This window comes from Nannospalax galili, unplaced genomic scaffold (assembly GCF_000622305.1).
Source record: "Nannospalax galili isolate Female #2095 unplaced genomic scaffold, S.galili_v1.0 scaffold33, whole genome shotgun sequence".
Lineage (NCBI taxonomy): Eukaryota > Metazoa > Chordata > Mammalia > Rodentia > Spalacidae > Nannospalax > Nannospalax galili.
Genome location: NW_008335436.1, coordinates 2,160,696 through 2,168,037, shown reverse-complemented (window position 1 = coordinate 2,168,037; position 7,342 = coordinate 2,160,696).

Here is a 7,342-nt window from a genome sequence, read left to right as displayed (position 1 = left end):
CAATGGCACCAAGCGCTACAGCAGTCTGAATGTGAATCCCCATGGATCTACAACTCTAAAAATCTCCCAACTCCATCAGTTCCTCTCTATTTAGGAGTGTCTCCCTTTTAATGAGGCTTGAGAATCATTGGAGAGGTCAAATTCTCAAGGGAAACATTGACAGGTTAGACATCCACGCAGCAGCTTCTGGTCCATAAGAGACTTTCTGGGGAGCATTACTTGGGCCAGAAGACAGAAGACAGCTCAACAGGAGCCCAACTCTCAGTACTAAGAGAACTCAACCTCACTAGGAGGGAGATGGAATTCTCCAGGGCTTGGCACTTAGGGACAGCAGAGTGCCCTGAACAGGAGAAAGTTCTGGCTGAGATATTTCATTTCACTTGACACCCTATGGAGCTTTAAAAGAATGTGGGGAGCAGTCACCCTCCCTCCATTTCACACCTCTCCATCAGTTCCCTTCACCTCATTCCCTGATACCTATGCTCCCTTTAAGAAAAGAAAGATCTAGGAGAGTTTTCCTAGAAAGGAAGAGACCATGTTACCAAACCCAGAGGTTAAAAACAAAACCCACTTGGACACTGGACTTGTTTCTGCTGAGAAAGTTTAAACCACATGGTGGGCTAGAGAGTAGACAGAGCCTGGAAGACAGAAGGCAATCTAGAGACTCCAAATCCCTGGATGTAAAGATCTCGGTGTTTTAAACTTTTATAGAAGAGTGAAAAAAATGGAGCAGTGGTAAACGCAGACTGAGTACCCGCCCTTTCAGGTGTTTAAAGTCCCAGGTGACATTGAGGGCATGGGTCTTTCTCAAAGCTCTTTCCAAAGTTTCTGTGGAACCTGAATGAATCTGACCTCTTCTAACTGAAATAACAGTCTGTTTGTGTCCCCAGGCCAAGCCATTGTGAAAAGATAGGGCATCATTCTTTTTTAATCAAATGAGTGAATAAACACCTAAATAAAAGTATTCATAACATCACTTTAAAAAAAATAATTCAAACCTCAAAGCTGGGTTCTTTTCTCTCTCTCTTTTACTTTCCTTTTTATTCTGCCTTCTCTTGTTCCCTGTCTTAAGTGTGTGGTGATAAAAGAATTAACTTTCTAGTTCAAGACCGCTCAGCTGAAGGCCACGCACACCGCCTGCTACTCCGTGGCCCCAGTCCGCATGCCCCAGCGGGCTTCCATTCCCAAGTGCCTGGTCCCGGTCAGTTCCACCTGTCCTCAGTCCCAGGCGTGAGACCAGAGCAGGTGACTTTCTCTTGCGGCCCCTGGAGTTGCCAACACCTTCTGGCCAGAGATTGGAGAGAGAGAGAGAGAGAGAGAGAGAGAGAGAGAGAGAGAGAGAGAGAGAGAAACTTGACAAGTTGGCCGAGCTGCTTTCTCTGGCCCCAAACGCACCAGCCTGGCCTTCTGCTGAAATTCGTTTCCTGGGGGGCACCGCATGGGTTCTAAGGCTTCCTTGATTTCTTCTCAGGGAAGCAAGCTTGCTGAAAGTAATGACTGGAAAAGCCAGAGCTAGAGGCTGCTTGAGTTTGCTTGTGAGGGGAGATGTTTTGTTGTAGTTTGGGGGGTGCCCTCTCCCGCAGAAGCAAGGAGCTGGAGAAGGGAGCTGGAAGGAACATGGGCTATTGTAAACGAAGAGGCAGATCAATATACTTCTTTTCCATCTATGTTCCTTTAATAAATGATAGAACCAGCAAAGAACCGATTTTCAATACATGACATGCAACCGGAAATTTTCCTTTCCTTTCGTCGCATTATAATTGAGCCGGCCCCACAGTACCTTTGGAAGAAAGTTTGAGTTCTTTGTGGAGGTATTTTTTTGACCTATTGTCTTTGTGCAGTGAACTTTACAGAGTGCTATTGAATCCCAACCTATATTTGCCCGGCTACCAGCAAGATTAATTTAATCATTGTAATGCAATTATTAATACTGTTTACCCAACGCTGGGTTTCAGGTTGGCTGTTAAGAAATTAAACTCTCGCTGGGTGACCAGAGGTAGGCAGGGGTTTCTTCATGTTGAAATGAAACAGCCGTCTCTATTTAGTCTCAGAGTTCCAGCTTTCGGCCAGGGGCTCAATTAGCCAAAATGGAAACAATTTTCATTCATTGCAATAACTCACTGTTCTGGAGATCGCTTTCAAAATATACACTTTATTATTATACGCTGACCTCGGTGGGGTGGAGTGGCAATAAAAGAAAGAGACAGGGAGATCTATCTAGCCCCCTTGGGCTATAATTATTAGAAATTAATTGGGTTCAGGACCCTGGGTAGCCTAGCTAAATTAATAGCTTGTCTAGTGGTTTAAATCCGAATTTTCAGTCCACAGGAGAGAAAGAGAGAGCGTCACAGACATGAAATGCAGACCCAGGGGACGCCTGAGTTTACTTGCAAGACACTCATCTATTAAACAGTGTCCAGAATACATTGGAGTTAGGAAAAGGGGGCTGGAGTGGGAGGGGGCGGGGGCGACGAGAAAAAGGGAAAGAGCAAGGCCGGGAGGGAGGCTGCGACTGAGCGAAAAGGTCTCGAGTTGATTTTATTCGATTTTTCTTGTCTGCATTGTTTTCGGGAGGGGTTGCATTTAGGGGTTAAAATAAAAAATAAAGATCCCGTGTACTCGGAGCTGTCGTGCCAGAGTAAAAGTGAAAAGGGAGCCTTAGGCAAAAGGAAATTACTGCGAGCCCGCGTGACCTTTCAGGGAGGTAATCAATCAAGTGATCAACAGGGATATTTATCATCGCTATATAGGACGACTTCGCCCCGCACGGGCGGGGTGGGGGGTGGAGGGGAGCGGGAGAGGGTGGAGACACGCGCGCACTCACACACTCGGGAAAGTTTGAACAAACCCGAGGAGCCTCGAGACAGAACACCTAGGCTTCGGGAATGTTCATACTGCAAATTCTAACTGACATCCTAGTAGAAACGCGCGCGGGTACCCGACTGCCTGGCCGGGGCGCACATGCCGGTCGCAACCCGCGGCGCTGAGGTGTTAACTTGCAACTCTACGCCGCGCTTGGCCTTGAACGCCGGGGAATCGCGCTTTGCCCGCCCGCGAGGGCGAGAGCCCGGGGCCGGCTGGGGTGCGCACGCCGGGACCCGGGGCGCTAGGATGCAGGGTCGCCCCTCCCCGCCGCCGGTGGACCCCCGGCCCGGCTGTCTCCTCTTCCAGCGAAATCCTCGCTCTGCTCTACGTGGTCCGCGCAGCCCGAGAGCGCCTCGCTCGCGACCAGCCCCGGGCGAGCTCACTAGGCGCGGATCAGCTGCCGGCCTAAGCGGGCCAGACGCCGCCTCTACCTTTTAAATTCGCGCTTTTGTAAATTGCGTTTGGAGTCCCAGGTTTCTTGGCGACCCGTCAGGCTTAACAGTCCTGCCCGGTCCCCTGAGTCCGATACCCACCTGCCCCCAGCTCCAGAAGCCTACAAAAGGGATGCTGGGTTTTAAGAAAGGATGGTAGTGATTTTAAACGGTCGTGTATAATCTAAACCTCTGACGACACCCACCCCGTCCCTCCCCAACCCCCGTCTCGGCCAGTTCAGGAATGATAAAGGTTCTTTCCCGGAGCAGGTCGCTGACTACTGGCCCACAAGCCTGGGGAGCTGTATCCCGCGGGGCTGGTGAAACGCAGATCAGGGTGATGCGGGCCGCCCCCCAGGCAGTGAGCAGCCGCTGGCTAGGTGTGGGAATGCCCGGCTGCACCAGGCCCGCGCCAAGGCCGCGCCGTTTGGCACCAGCAGCGAAGCTCTCGCTCCCCCGCCCGCAGCTCCTGCCGCCGTGCCTCGGCTCGGCCAGCCCAGCTCTGCCTCCTCCGGCACCGGCTAGTCTGCGGCGCCCCCGCCTGGCTTTCCCCGCAGCGGCAGCTCGGATGCTCCAGCAGCCGAGGGCTCCAGCTGTGCACAGTAGCAGCCTGGGCGTGGGGGTGGGAAACAGCTGGATCGCCCCGGGGAAGCGCGGATTGGGGTGGGAAGGAACCCAGCAAGGAGGATTACTAGGCGAGCGACTCCCGGAGCTGCTACTGGCTTAGGACCAGGAGGAGCAGCTACGCGGGGCACAAATCTTTCTGTCCTGGGGGAACTAGGGCTCCAGAAAACGGCCAGACTGCTGGCGTGCGATGCCAAAGCGGCCTCTTTCGATCCTTTGCACTGAATAAAGAACCACCTAAAAGAATGTTGCCAAAGTTTAAAGTGTGCGCGAATCACCTGGGGACCTTGCTAACATGCAGATTCGGATTCAGGAAGTCTGCGGTGACGTGCAAGCCCTCTGCGTTTCTTACTGTATTTGCTGGTTATGAGGTTGTTTGGTGAAGACCATTATCACCTGGTATTTATTAGAGACTCAAAATCTCCACCCCCACCCCACCCCACCCCCGGTTCGATCCTCCAAATCGAAATTGGCATTTTCACAGGTGATTCGCTGGAACCGTGATGTTTGAGAAGCACTGCTCTAGAACGTGTCTAACCAGGTTTTCTATCCGGTTAGATGTGGACACCTCCGCGACTGAACATCATTTCAGAACTGCTTTCATCATGGAAAGGGTGGTGTTTGAACCTATGCATTTAAAAGCTACGTCTTCTCTGGCTCATTAGAGGAATCTCTTGTCGCCCATTTCCACTGACCACTGGGCTTAGAGGCCAAATACCACCTGTGAGGCTTCCTGGCTCTCTGTCTGATTGGCATCCCCCTCCCCCTTCCTCTGTCTCCATGTTTTTCTGGCATGTTTATGACTTTTACATCTCCCCCCTTCTCTTACAGTTTTTGTTTACAGGTCTTCCTTTCCCTCTTGGCTGGGGCCATCTTCAAGGAGACCACGCCTTAAATTCACCAAACTTTGAATTTTTCATTTGTGGCATGGACACAAATCATTCTTTCCTGCATGAGATTTACATGTAAAAATGTTTTGGAAGCTTGCCTTTGTCAGAAAAAGAGGGCAGATTCAGATTTTAGGGACACCGTACATTAGAAAGCAAGATAGAATTTTAAGGTGTTTTGGTTTTTTGTTTTTGTATTTCTTTTTAGACAAGATCTCACTATGTAGCCCTGACAACCTAGAACTCAGGCTGGCCTGTAACTCACAGAGATCCACCTGCCTCTGCATCCCAAGTGGTGGGATTAAAGGCATGCACCACCACACCAGTGAATTTTAAGATCTGAACAATCAATCCACTGAAGGTTCAAAGCACAACACTACTTTTTACCAACTGTGTGGCTTTAGAAAAAATGATTCTCTTAGCTCCCAATTTCTTCTTTGTATTATTGTAATAATTATGTACATCTTATAGGATGATTGTGAGAACCAAAAATAATATACAAAGCACCCTAGTGATAGAGCCTGCTATATGACAGAGATTTAACAAATGGAACTATTTATAACTCCAAACTCTAATACTGAGTAATTTAGAATAGTGAGAAGGCCGCGCACGTGCACATGCATGTGTGCATTTGTGCATGTGTGTGTGTGTGTGTGTGTGTGTGTGTGTGTGTGTGTGTGTGTGGTCTTGGTTCCTCTCTGTCTCATTCCCATCTGTAATGAGATACTTTTTCTTTGGTCAGCAGACTGTCTCTTCAAATAGCTGAAGCCCACGGGTTTGATGTATATGAAACTGTCTGCTGTAACTAGATCTTAATCTTAGCATTTCAGTTTGAATGGGCACTAGTGTGTGTGTGTGTGTGTGTGTGTGTGTGTGTGTGTGCGTCTGTGTGTCTGTGTGTGTCTGTGTTTGGGTTTTGGTTACATATTTTTAAGGGACTCTTGTGTACGTGAGTCCTAACAAATCAGTTCAAAATATCAAGGCACTGTCAATATGAGTCATGAAGGAAAGTCCTGATCATCTCCCAGACAGCCTGACACAGCAGGATCCAGGCCACATGGTGAAGGCCAGGAGACTTGCTGAAAGATGCATTCCTCCTCCTGGGGCCTCACAACACCATAAGTCTTTCTTCACAATACATACAGAGCCAGTATTTGATGATGTCTAAGGTTTCTAGGTTACCCTGTTCTCTGCCTGTGAAATGAAAGCCACAAAGACAATTCAAACAGAAAGTGGTTTTTAATGAAGTAAGTGTCCTTTCTTTTTCCTTTCATCCTTTTTTAAATGTTTTTTTGTTTCTTCAACAGTTTTCATTTTAAATTTCCATGAATCTGGTCGTTGCCTTTACTTTCAATACATTATATTATTAAGGTTAGTTGCCTGCCAGTAAATAAAAGATTTGTTACATTTATGAATATAATACTTTAATGTTCTTTATTCAAACCCATGATTGTGGTTGACATAGTAAGATCTACACACACAATCAAAGCATATTAATTTGCTTAACGTGTTTTAAAACATAGTAGATTTTCTATATCTTTTTAACACACTTACTGTAGAGTCCACACTGAGACAGCTTATGAATGAAACTGCCTTGTAACAAGATCTTTGGTACTCAATAACTTAATTCTCTTGACTTGAGTCCAAAGCAGACCTGGCAACCTTCAAACCCTTCTATGGGTGAAGTGCTATAAGCATGACAGAGTGTGATACAGGTGTGCTTGGGTTTATGAAAGCCACACTATGATATGATTATTCGCTCCATGCTATTTTATTAAATAATGAGTTCCCCTGGGACATTTAAAATATGATTTGACTTACAAAAATTTGATTTACACTCACTTTCCCCCAGAAGCAGAGCTATTGAGGTAACGTTCTATTTGTTTAAAATGATGTTACATGTCCTGTAGCAAATGTTTCAGAATCTTTTCAAAGATTAAAACAAAGATACACACCACAGTTGTGGGAGTGGGAAACAATTTCTGCAGAGAATACATTGTATACAGAAGAAATTAGGAATGGATCTATTTGATTACCCACTTTGAGTTGTCATGAGGAAACCCATGATAGGACCTTGAATGTTTTAGAAGACACAGTCAGTGATATTTACTAGTGATACTTTCCAAATCAACTTATAAACACTCCTAAAAAAATAATAATAACTTAAAACTGATCAAGTGCCAGGCAAGGTAGTGAATTTTTTTTTTTTTTTTTTCTTTTTGAGACAGGGCTTCCCTGTAGCCCCAACTGTCCTGGAACTCACTAGGTAGACCAGGCTGGCCTCTACCTCTCAGAAAACTGCCTGCCTCTGCTTCCTGAGTGCTGGGATTAAAGGTGTGCACCACCACGCCCAGCAGTAGTGAATTCTTATAATCGCAGCACTGGAGATATTGAGGCAAAAAGATAGTGGGTTTGAGGCTAGCCTGGACTACATAATGAGACCCTGTCTCAAAAGAAAATCATCAAAACACTAAAAACTATGGGAAGAATTTTCTGTTTCACAGAGGGACTAAAGAATAATCCTAAAATTAACCT